The 13,329-nt window shown below is 42.0% G+C and overlaps 1 protein-coding gene across 4 annotated transcripts in view; it reads left to right on the forward strand.

Annotated features, from left to right (window-relative positions):
- Positions 1-13,329, forward strand: part of Med13l (mediator complex subunit 13L) — a 224,371-nt gene that overhangs the window by 149,176 nt on the left and 61,866 nt on the right. The window contains exon 1 of one of the 4 annotated variants that reach the window (XM_038345047.1): positions 9,484-9,503. The exons of the other annotated variants lie outside the window; for them this stretch is intronic. The gene's annotated coding sequence lies outside the window, so the exon portion shown is untranslated. Of the gene's footprint in view, positions 1-9,483; positions 9,504-13,329 lie in introns of those variants that run through there. 4 annotated transcript variants of the gene reach the window in all.

The raw sequence follows: 13,329 nt of genomic DNA on the forward strand, positions 1-13,329 counted from the left end.
TAGAGTGAGATATACCAATTTTACTAGAGCACTGAGGCAGGCTGTACAGCTCAGTGCCCTGAGAGTACATGGTCTGTCTCACAGACCTGGGTTTGGCTCCTTACAGGCAGGCTCGTATGAGTGAGCAAGCATCTCTTTCCGCCTCCCTGCCTCCCTGCCTCCCTGCCTCCCTCCCTCCTCCTCTTTTCTTCCCCTTTCCTCCCTCCCCCTGCTCTAACACTTAGCATACTGTCGTCAGAGGGAGCACCAGCCTTGCTGCCTCTCAGGACAATGTTTCTTCCTCTGCTTCTTGCCTCATAAATTGGAACTCTAAAAATCCACCAGACCCAGGTTTATCCCAGCTCCTCCATAAAAGCCTGATCCTCACAATCTAGAAATATCAGCTTGCCCTCTAACGTTATCTGTGTCTTATTTTTTAAAAAAATTATTTATTTATTATGCATACAATGTTCTGTTAACATATATACACCAGAAGAGGCACCAGATCTCATTATAGATGGTTGTGAGCCACCATGTGGTTGCTGGGAATTGAACTCAGGACCTCTGGAAGAGCAGCTAGTGCTCTTAACCTCTGAGCCATCTCTCCAACCCCCCTGTGTCTTATTTTATATGTTCTCTAGACTGTAACATCCTTGAAGGTGGGATTATGTTTAATTCATGTTTCCAAGAACCTAGAAATCTACTTGTTAAAACTGAAAATTTTCTTTTTAGCAACAATGATTTGTACTTCAGCTGCCTTGATGCATATACAGTGTATGGCACACATCTGCTCTGATGCTCACACAATGCATGGAACACAGCTGCCCTGATTCTCACACAATTCATGGCATGCAGTTGCCATGATGTTCACATGGTGTACAGCACACAGCTGCCCTGATGCTCACACAGTGCATGGAACACAGCTGCCCTGAAGCTCACATGGTGCACAGCACACAGCTGCCCTGATGCTCATACAGTGTACAGCACATGACTGCCCTGAAGCTCACATGACGCACAGCACACTGCTGCCCTGATGCTCACACAGTACAGGACACATGACTGCACTGATGCTCACACAGTGTAGGACACATAACTGTCCTGATGCTCATACACTGACATTACACAGAGGAAACCATTCTGTGAATCTTCGGGAAGTCAGTCACATATATATGGATAATGGACTGTATGTCTTATTTCTAGACAGTGTTCATAGTCAGTACTTTTGGAAGATATGGATGAGGTTTACCCTGAACTGCTTTCTGTGCTGCTCCTTACAGTTGAAATATATTTTGTCCTGTTCATCAGAACAGTAAATGCTTAATTCTTCGTGTCTGGATTAGTTTTGAACGTTCTTCCTACTTACTTCTTTCATATCTGGTTAGCTTATCTGAGTCACCCAGCATTCTGGTCCACTGCCCCCATGCTGCCTGTCAGTGTGCCTTAGAGACTGAACACAAGCAGACTAGGATGTGGCACAAAATTAGAGTCCATCAGATAACATAAAGTTCTAGGTTTTCACCAACTTACCTGCGTGGCCAGTGGCACTTCCCAGCCTCTTCTCTCAGAGATCACAGTGGATTAAAATCCATCGAAAATGGTAGTAACTCCTGTTCCTTCCTGGATCTGAGGTAGTTTGTAAAGCATTGTTAGTGAAGTACTAGTGTGGTTTCCCCACTAGTCAGCGCTTTCTGGCCCAGAGCTCCTGGGACCAGAGCTGTCACCGCCCACTTCAACTTGAGCGCTGCAGTACCTGACCTCACAGCACAGCTCATTTCTGAGCTGACAGAGGCAGGTGCTCCTTCATTTGGGCTCTTCGTCTCTAATGCTTCCTTCACATCTAGGGTCCCTTGACCCTAGAAAGAAAACCTTCTCAGCTGCTCCCTTTCCTGTTTCAAGAGCTCAGCTAAGCACATAATCAATAGAAGCAGCCTGGATGCCGCTGCTCTTGTTAAGAAAGAGGCTGACCAGGATTGGGGTTTTCCCGTGTACGTGCTGGGGATTTGGTGTTGCAGCCTCTCTCTTGCACCTGGATGAGTGGGGTTCCCCATGTGGCTACCATGTGTTGTACTTTGCAGGGTTCTGTAGCCAACTCCTCCTCTTCCTCAGAGTTGACATCATGTTGATTAGAAAAAAGGTTCCAGCTTGAGTGCCCATCCACTTACTCCTCAGTAGGAGACTATGGCCACATCACCAGCCTTAGAAAAAGAGTTGAAATGCTGATTAACTGATGTTTTTGATTCATCTTAGAAAATAAGTCTTTTTAAAAATATATAGCATTCTTTAGTATTTTAATTTTCTCACAATTGCTCATTATCTGGGATAATCTCCAAAAAAAGTCCCCCTTCTTAGGATTTTACTTACTTATAAAAATTTGACCTCTCAATGTAGACTTTCTGAGGAAATTTACTTTTAGTTATGTGTTTGTGTTCCTGTGTGTGCAGGTGACAGAGGGAGCCAGAAGAGGGCACTGAGTTCCCTGCAGCTGGACTTACAGATGGTTGTGAGCTACCCTGAGGGTGCTGGAAGGAACTGGGTCCTCTGAAAGAGCAGCCAGTACTCCTTACCCCTGAGCCAGCTCTCCACCATTGTTTTGAGACATCGTATATGCGTGTTTCTGTTGTCTACAGCATATACTTTTAAAGTCTCCTGGTGACTGTTTGGGAGGGAAGCACTTGTATCCTTTGAAGAATGAAGAGTTATAAGTGGATGTGAGCAGCTCTTGGTATTTAAGAATGGAGCCTGTGTGCTGTCCGACATAACGGAGATCACTCTCCCTTTTCAGCAGTTGCTCTGAACAGAAGGGGAGATGCAGAGTTGCTCCCCTGCTTTTGTGGCATCCCGGCTCGACTTGCTGCCTTTTCTTATCAGAGTGTCTTGGTGTGTGTACTCTTTTTTTTGACATGATATTTTTTACTGATTATTTGGGAAGTCCACATTATGCACCCCATCACTCACATCCTAGTCCTTCCAAGTCTGCCTCCCCTATCTTTCTGAAACCTCCCTTCAAAAGAAACAAAAGAAGAAGAAAGAAAAAAAGTCCAAAAGCCCAATTTGTGCCAAGGGCTAAGCAGATGTCCTTGTTATATGCATTCTTGTTTCATGTGCAGTAGATGTTTCTAGCTCATAGAACACAGAAACTTTGAGAATTGACAGTACTGTTTCATGTCTACACAGAGAAAGAGTATTGTGTGCAGACATGCCTAATTCTGATTCAGGGAATTAAGATGTGTGTGCATGTGTGTTTGAGTGTGTGTGTGGTCGTTTTCTGAGTATGTACATTCTGGGCTTGCTACAGTGCAGTCACTCCAGACTATGCTACACTTTGGACATGAAGGACCTCATTCTTCTCTCAGCATCCCAGTCTCAGTTTCCATGGTATTGCACCCCGGAGAATCTAGTTATGGATTATGGTCTGGGCTTCAACCAATCACTTAAAAAAGCCAATGTAATGAAAATTCTCCATTCATTAAATTGAGGTTTACCACAATATTTACCTTTCAAACAACTTAAATAATTTTTCTTAACTATATTTAAGTTTTAAAAGAATGGATCTTAGACCCATGAATCTATTTTGTATATTTCTCTCTGTTAAAAGAAATCTAAATGTTTAAAATACGTTTTGTGTTCTATTTAGTTAAAATGTTGGCTGAAATTCCCTAAGTTTACGTAATGCCCCTTGCCATTCAAAAGACCCTTCTTGTAATTTTAGTTCTGTCTTTTCATGGTCTATGTCCAGTGCAGTTTATTCTGTAAGACTTTAGTGTTCAGCTGATCAACCTTCCTAAATTGCTTGATAATTTTGGGCAAAATAAGATGTCCACGTATGGTGTGCTTTTTAGGCCCATCTTCTAACACTGAAGAGACGGTAAGGTGTGAATGTGTACAAATCTTCGACAAAAAGCGTTTCTAAAAGTGTGAGTTAGGATTTGCCAGTGTTTGTGGGGAACAACCCACACCTCACATAATCTTTCCCTAGTCCTGTAATTGACTCATATTAGTACTAGTTTTGTTTTACACCAAAATTTTAAATACTTTCTCTATAAAAGGCTGGCCAGAGGATTGACCAAATAGCCGTTTGGTCATAGGAAACCCGTTTATCTGTAGTGACCGACATTCATACTCTTAACAGCATGACTTCATATTGAGTTTCTCGTAAGAAGAGGCTCCACAGGGCATTCAGAGGTGTCCTTTGCTGAACGGCCACTTTCTGTGCTGCTGGAGGACAGTTCACTGGCGTGTCAGTACAAAGTGGTGGTGAAAACCCAGCGACTTGTTCTTGGTGTCACAGTGAAGGACAAGCTGGTCGTTTCCATCCTGCTGCAGTGCAGCTATCACTGTGGCATGCTTCCTTTGTAGTCAGTAGTCATGCAGGGCCTGATACCAGGACTGTTGCCTTAGAAACAACACAGGAACACTAGAACACTAGAATATCCATGTCCCAAGGCGGGCGGTGGCAGCACACACCTTTAACCCCAGGACCCAGGAGGCAGAGGCAGAGGCAGGCGGATCTCTGTGAGTTTGAGGCCAGCCTGGTCTACAAGAGCTAGTTCCAGAACAGTCTCCATAGCTACAGAGAAACCCTATCTCAAAACAACAACAACAACAAACCCCACAGATTTTAAAAACAGAAATCATTATTGGCAACAGCTATTTGTAACTTAGGTTCATTCTCACCTTTCAGTTAACTGGTGTGAGAGAAGACTGCAAGTGAACCTGCTTTCTGATTGTTAGTATCGTGTTGCCCGAAGAGCCCAACTGTACATGCTGTCATGAGTTGTACTTCCTGGTTCAGTTATTTGTAAAATGCGGAGTTTCTTTCGCTTCCCCAATTGTATTCTTTTTTAAAAAAGTTGAGCAAAGATTTACTTTTGTGTGTATGTGTGTTTTGCCTGAACATATATGTATGTGTGTCACTAGTGTGCAGGGCTGCAGAGGTGTTGGATTCCCTAGCACTGGAGATCTAGAAAGTTGTGAGCTGCCATGTGGGTGCTGAGAACAGAACTCAGGTCCTGACAACACTCACTCCTACCCCTGCCCATCTCCCCAGCTTTAGTCGTGTCCTGTGGAAGGAGTTCTGTCACTGCTGACATCCCTGCCTTGTGCATTATCTCACTGACTCACCTTGGGTGTGTTGTGTCAGAGACTGTTCCCAGGGGCTGTACGCACCCTAAGTACACCCTCCCTTACTGACTTACATAGACTGACTGCTTGCAGTGTACCCTGGTCACCCACAGTCCTCACACCGGGTCAGAACATTAGCATTTCCCTCTTAGGAGTCACTGTCTGAGAGGATCCCAGCATATGAGTGAGTTATCCCTAAACTAACCCATATGGGTTGTTGTTTGCTTAGTTATTCATCGCTTTGCATTTCACTCCTTATAGATTTGCATAGGAGTTGTGTAGTGATTGTATGGACTCTTACTGTCTCTATGTCTGCAGTTGGCCCCTGTATGTCTCACATAGCAATTGACAGATTCTTCTAAAGGGAAAAACCAGACAAAGGAGAATTATCTACATACACTTAGCCCACTCATCAGGAAACTGCACAAAAACCTGTTTTGTGACTGGTAGTTTGTTGGCTGTGATGATGACTTCATATCTAGGATGAGATCATGATTTTCATCTTGAAATTTGGTTCACTTATTTGATCTTGATTAGTGGTGTTGAGTTTTATTGAGATTAGAAACAGACAGATATTTCTTTGCTATGATCCTGGGAGGATTAGTGAGGAGTAACTTGTAGTGTTTCTGCCCATAATTGTTGATAAGCCATAGTTGTTGACCAGATTCTCATGCTGTCATAGTTACATGCCAGAGAGATGGTTTTCAGTGACAGCTCTTCTAGTCAGACTCCCAGTCAGTCCTTGGATACACTGATGATATTTCAGAGACCAGTCTCTTCCCAGCTCCCTGCTCTGCATGCTCTCCTCGGGGTCATAGAGCTTGCCGGCACTGTGACTTTCTCCCCCAAGCAGAGGGCTCTCCACAGGGACAGACTCTATGTCTTTTCTACATAAAAATTTACTTGGCTAAGTTTAAAAAAAAATAAAAGAACAAGACTTATTCATGGGCCATTTAGAAAATGCTTTGCTTTGTTTTGAATTTCTGACTCTACATCAGTCATTGCTAAAGCTTGTTGTAGCCACCGCGGTACAAAGTCATTTGCTCTGTACTGAAGAAGATCCGAGCATGAAGTAGAAAGCTGTCTCCTGTTGTCACTCGTCACATGAAGAATGACATTTTCAAGAGCATTGTCATTCTAGTCTCATGAACTCAATGCAGCACTTGGCAAGTTTGTCTAGACAAAGTAGTCTTAAATGTGAGCATCCGTTTTGCATGTAGTGGTTAGCCTCTTCAGACTACCCATGAATATCATGTGAAATTTAACTCTATCAGTTAGAGTTGTTCAAGTAAAAGGACACAACCTTGTGGCAGAGTGCCAGACACATGCCACTTTGAGTAAAATAAATGCCTTTCTGTTACTTCCCCCTCCCACTGTCTGAGCATCAAGTCATTCTGTCTTAGGTGGGAATGGGAGGGACGAGTCTACAAATCAAGTATCAAGTGAGGACAATAGTTTTATTCCTGGGTTATGTTTTACACAAAGCCAAAATAAGTACAAAATAAATAAAATAAGTACACACACTATGAAAAGGCAGTTGAAGGATGCACCATTGACTTCATGTTGAGTTGGCCTGTTTTAGTTAAGGAAACCATGGCACAGACACTGTATACTGACATGGTTTAGTGCATACTCTAGTTTTGTGTGAGACTTCTCTGGTAATGTATTTCTTTTTCTATTTCCAAATGTGATTAATGTGCCACATAGTGTTAACTGTGCTCTCTCCCTAAAGACATCAAATGGGAGGCAGCATGTAGACACTAAATTATTCGGAGAGGATCAGCGATTGATTTAAATATAAAAGGATTAATTGGTCTCTGAAACAGATTATTAAACTGTACTGTGATCTTGACTGAAAGTGGAAGAATTACAAATGCATTGCAAAGAATAAATTAATATATTTTTGTGGCTTTAACCCTTTCTTTCTGCCTTGCTTTCTGTGGTTGTATACACTCTACTCCATGCTTTTTGTGGTTTACACTACACTCCATTGAATGCTTGTTTGATGCAGAGGGGATTTGCTGTGGTACTGATGGAATAGGATACAGAACAGAGTATCACTGAGTCCAAGGGAGTTCGGGGAATGCCCACAGACTGGATTTTCTAGGAACTCTCACTAGGCATGACTCTGAGCCTAGAAGTCAACTGTTATTGGAAATCTAAAATTCTCATTCTGTGGGTCTTCGTTAAAGAGGAACAGTGGGTGAATGGGGTCCTTTATCCCTTGTATAACTACAGTGGAGAATAAATGGTGTAAGGACACCATAGCCAGAGAAACAAAAAAAGTCAATTATTTCTAAGCAAACAGTATTGCCTTTTCTGATTCTTGCTCACAGGTGACACTTGGCCAGGCATGGCTTCTTTCTGAGACATCTTGCTCATTTCTCCTTTGCAGGGAGAGGAGGCGTGTTTACCCATTTTATGTTGGGATTCTTGTCTGTCCTGCTCTTACATCATGGTCTTGGTGACAGAACAAGTGGGTGATTCAGAATTGTTTGAGACCCAGGTCTTATGTGAGTTTTACCAATGACATCACTCCTGTGTTTTGGAACGTAGCCTTCAGATGGTTTGCTTTGCCTTGCCTCACCACATTGTCCCCTCATCTTTTGATAGGCGTTAGCTATCAGTGTGCCCACATCTACCATTGTCTCTATGGTGCTGGTAAATCAAGCACAGCATGTGTGAGAGCTCTCATAGAGAACTAACTGAATTTAAGGGGTCTTCAGTGGGCGTCCCTTCCTGTCTGCTTTCACAATGTGCTGCTTTTCCCAGGGAAGAACCCTGGGGTGAGTTAGTCTTGTCTGTGTGTTTTCTGTGGTGTCTGTGTCCTCACTGGTGCCTGAATTCTCTGGTGTCCCCTGGGTATTGAGCAGCATAGCCGTGATGCATGTGAAAGTGGGGACAGCATTCCAGTGATAACTGGTGTGTTCTGCCTCACATCTTATGGACGTGAGAGTGGATCATATATTAAGTGATACTTTCAAAAAATAGTTTTTCTTACATGTCTCATCTCTTGGTTAAATATATACACTTCTTTTAGTTGTCACATTGGTTGATTTTTAAGCTCTTTGGTCATTTAAAAAAATTATCTTTCAGATTGCTTCATATGCTTCTGACTGTTGCCTGCAGAATCAAACCAGATATTCCAAGGTAGAGTTGGAGGAGACAGGTTGCCTCAGCATGATTTTTAATACTTTCTGCCCCAGCCAGTCTGATACGTGAGGCACATGCTCTTAAGTAACTCTCATGCAGTTTTTCTGAGGCCCCCAAGAGCACCTCTCCAGCTGTCAAAGTCCTCCTGGTTATCCTTTAGGGAGTTGTAATCTACACAGCTGTGGTTGAATTTTAGGCTTGTTACCTGCATTTACCTGTGCCGAAAAGTTTTCTTCTAACTAGATGTTGTTTCATTTAAACAGTTGTCTAAAATTCAGTAATAAAAAAGAATCATGTGGGGCCTAGGAAATGGCTCAGTTAGCAAAGTGCCTGCTTGCAAAAACATGAGGAGCTCGGGTCCTAGTCCCCATGTGATAACTGGGTACTGTACTCTGCATGTCGCCTCCGTGCTTGGGGTGTGGAGACAGGTAAATCCTTGGAGCTCACCAACCAGCCAGCCTAGCTGAATTGATGAGCTCCAGGCTCAGTGAGAGACTGGGTCTCAAAAGAAATAAGGGGTTGAGCAATTGAATAAGACACCCAGTGTCAAATTCTGGCTTCCATATGCACTTGTATACACATGCACCACACACATGCACCTGTATATATGCACATAGATGTTCACACTCACATGCACACATAGGTGTGAGTGATCACTTCAGGTTTCTTTTTTAGACATTGCATTAGGAAATGCCAGCAAACATCAGATCCAATTTGTTATTTATTATCATTATTATTGTTACTAATTTTTGTTTTTATTGAGACCAGGTTTCTCTGTGTAATCTTGGTTGTCCTGGAACTCACTTTGTAGACCAGACTCTCCTGCTTCTGCCTTCCAAGTGCTGGGACTAAAGGCACCACCATCACCCTGGCATCAAGCCCAATTTTAAATGGACGTCATGTGGTTTATTGCTGAAGTCACCCATTGATTTGCCTTCTCTTATGCTTTCAACTGTTATTGTGTTCGGACAGAATGGTCTTCTGCCAGAGCAGTTTGGTTACTGACATTGTTCTCACTAGAGGGATGGGATTTGGGTGATTTTTTTTTTTTATGTAGGCACTGCCAGTTGCTTGGTGAAAGCCAGAGAGCTGTGACATCTCTTGCCTTCAGGAAATGGCCAGGTTGTGCTAGAGACTCCACTGCCATTCTTAGCCCTGTGAACAGAGAAAGCAATCAAGAGGGAATGTCTGAACATAGTGTAAAGTGGATGGTGGGATTCTTTCAGCTATTGCTACTATTAATAAAGTTGGTAGGTACGATTGCTAATTACAAATGACGTTTATTCAGATGATGTGATTTCAGCAATATTTTGTAATTTCATTGTTTTCAATTGTGGTAAATTTTACCCTTAGAAAAATAATCTTTAAAGACAGATACCTGAATGGAATAGTCTGATTTGACTAAGTTTAGTAAATTTCAAATAGAATTGTATATGCAGGATGAAGACATCATCTGCTGCAATAGCAAAGAAAATTAAGGGAAAATTTACCTCACTTCTCTCTTCCAACTGAAGGTTGAGGGATGTTGACCCATTAGGACATATGCTGCCCTACTCTCCTGCACTAAGTTCTTCCTCACTGACTCTTCCTGAGAAGAGCCCAAGAGAGGGGGCTCAGTCTATGCCATGGCTTCTCCTTACTCCTGCTCCTCAGGATTCATGCTCCTCATCTGGCTTCCAGTGTGGCTCAAAGCGACATTTCTCGATTGTGGTGTCTTTCTTTGACCTCATTTCTTAGTTCCTTATTTATGTGTCTAACTTTTACATGATGTCACAGCTGCCATGTCCTGCCCACCTCTTTTGGAAGTACATCACCTGGGCCCCGTGTGTCACCGCTGCTGCTTAGCAGTGCCTTTCTCTCCTGTGGCATGCTGTCATGCCTCCTGGCTGCTTTGCCTGTTTCTTTTCTTACCTTGCACAATGCTGTTCAGAAGGATAACCTTTGCAGAATACAGATGAGACCATGGCAGATGCTCAGAGCTTAGTCCAGTGTGCTGAGAATGCTATTGTTTACACTCCGACAGGCTTAGAGTATCTGCCCATGCTCAGTGCTCTCATCCCATTTTGTATCCTCTCCTGCCAGTTTCTAAGGTCCTGTTCTCCAGACATTCTACATGGCTCTGTATTTAGGCCTCTGAATTAGCCTACCTGCCTCTGCCTCTTTCCTAATGTTCTATTGCTGCTGTCCCCTTCGTCTCTGAACTCTTTAGCATGTCATCTTGTTTATTTACTTCGTAATTTCTCTCCCTCCACTGCACATGTGCACTAAGTTTCTCAATGGCTTTGTTCTGGCTCTGCTTCCTTTTTAGACTATAACTCCCATGAGCCAGGACCTGGGGCTTTTGGCAGCATAGGCCTCTGGGCAGTGCCTCCATGCTGGTACTCAAGACAGGGCTGAATGCTGGCACCCAGGACAGGGCTGCACGCTGGCACTCAGGATACACATTGGTGGGAAGAACTAGAAGATGTCTGAGTTACAGGAAATCTTTGGTTAGAGCCTTTTTTTCCGAAAACACTTTTCAGGACAATACTCTCAAAAGTTTAAATGTGGATAATTTTAAGTATTCTCCTTTTTTTTGTAGCAACTAGATACAGATTTTGTGTGTGTGTGTACATGTATGTACATACATACATACACACGCACGCGCACACACACACACACACACACACACACACACACACACACACACTTACACACTTTCTAGGATGATGTGCCTAACGGATTGCATATTTCCTGTTTGTTTCTTTACTTCTGGTGTCTTCTTTGTATTGAGTAATGTCTTTCAGTCAGCTCTGTTCCAACATTCCTTTTCCCCCCTCAGTTGAATTTTCCCTCTCTATGAAAAGCTTCATGAGCTGCAGATGAGTCACTATTTTGAGCATTGAGCACATTGCAGTAACAGTCTTTGGCCTTTCGGCACTGTTACTCTGCTGAAGGAAAGCTCCTTGTTTATCTCTGGTGGTTTTAGCTGTTACATCTATGTAATGGATGAGAGAAGATCATGGCCAGTGCTGTTCACCAAAGGTAGAGGAAACCACGTGTCTGACGCAGCCTTCTGCCAGTGGAGGAGTTTGGGAAATAAATGCTTGCTGATGATAGCACACTACCAAATAAGTATGTGCTTCTATTTATTTTCCTTCTGCTGGAAAACTATGGCCTCCTCTGTGTAGTGGTGAGTGAGATTTTACAGCAGTGCTGAGTATGAGTGTGGGGCTTTGGCAGGCAAATGCCATTGTTAGACTACCATTAAAGGACTTACCACGCCACACTGAGTGTCAGCTTCTAGCTAAGAGAGATCGGAGAAAGCAGAAGTGCATCCTAGCAGTTTTGCTTTTTTCCCCCGCTTTACAAGTAATGTATTTAGAAACAACTAGCACCACTACTTTGAATAGGGACAGAAAGTAATCTCATGATATTGTATTGACTTGTATATGAAGCATGATTAATAAAAACTCAGAAACAGATATTGGGGTTCAACCTGAAGATCAGAAAGCAAAGCAGCCAGCCACTGACTCTTACCTCTATCTCAGTTCAAAATGGTGATCTGTCTCCAGGAATCCTCAGAATGAGACTGTGTCTGAGAGCTGTCTCCTCCCATATTATATTCCTTTCTAGTTCTGGGACTAAGGGCATACAGCACTATTACCTGGTTTCTTTGGCAAGCTAGTGTAACTACTGGAATTAAAGGTATGTGTCACCACTGCCTGACCTGTAAGGCTGCCTAGTGTGGCTATTTTACTTTTCTGGTTTTCAGGCAAACTTTATTTATTAAAATACAAATAAAATGCCACTACATTTTCCCTTTTTGTCTAAAATAAAGAAGGCTATAACTAATATAAGAAAACTATATACAATAAATACAATAACTCTAAACAATATATATATATATAGGCAATAAATACATCAACAGTGTCTAGTCTATTTGCATTTGACAAATTCAGAGAAAACACTCCATATCTATCCTATCTCAGTGAGTCCAAAGTCTTGTACCCAAATTACTTCCCATCATAACTTGCTTTCTGTGTTAGGTAAAGAAGAAAAACTATAACTATCTAGTCTTCAACTCCCTCAAAGACCCAAGAAGGAAATAATATTAACTGAGGAAGCAGGAAGTGTGAGCAAGCCACTTCCAAAAAACGTGAATAATGACAGAAATAGTTGGATGCCTGAACAGTCACCCAAGGTTCCTCTGCAACATTGGGGCATCCATCTTCAGCCTACAGGCCTACCATATCCAATCAACTTTTCTGTGAAGCAGGATATTCTCAAGGACTGTCCCTCCTTGTCTTGACAGTGTTTGGCAGTCACTTTATTTTGTGTCCTGCTTGTCCAATTAGGACAGCATACTGTCAGCAGTTGAGATAAGGGCATTTTCTTGCCCAGTGGCTTACTTTTGCCACAAAAAAGTAAACTCTGTCTGGTCTTTCTTCAATGCCCATTATCTTCTCTGAAGTAGATTGGTGCTGCCACAAGCAGACATGTCTCATTGTCATAAAAAAGAAGAACCTAGGTTTATCATCTTAAATGTATTTTGTAAGTCTCTAAAGTGTTTGAGGATGTCATGTCTATCTAAAATATAACTTTGTTTGACCTTGAAAACAGACCTAATGTGACTATAAGTTCCATTATAGTAGGTGACTAATTACTAACCTGCATTTCCTTATTACCCTAAATAGTTGGTAGTAATAATTTTCAAGGACTAGGGATTTGCATTAATTACATTGTTAATTGGACTGTATAGGTATAATACCTTGAACAGAGTAGAAATGTATGGACAATGTGTTTTAACAAAATTAATCTCAAATTTGTACCAGTATACAAAATTTGTATACAATATACAAAAGTCCAGTCCAATGTAAAATATTTAAAACTAGTAGTTGCCTTTTAAGTGTAGGTTCAGTAATCCACCTTTCTATCCTATCTTATCTATATCCCTCTTTTTTCTTTTCAAAACAAGATTGTATTTCTATCCTCCCCTTTTTCTTTTCAGAGTAGATTCAGTAACCTTCCTTTTTATCTTATATCTATATCCTCATATTTTTCTTTTCAGAGTAGATTCGATAATCTACCCTTTTA

This window comes from Arvicola amphibius, chromosome 10 (assembly GCF_903992535.2).
Source record: "Arvicola amphibius chromosome 10, mArvAmp1.2, whole genome shotgun sequence".
In the NCBI taxonomy this organism is placed as follows: domain Eukaryota; kingdom Metazoa; phylum Chordata; class Mammalia; order Rodentia; family Cricetidae; genus Arvicola; species Arvicola amphibius.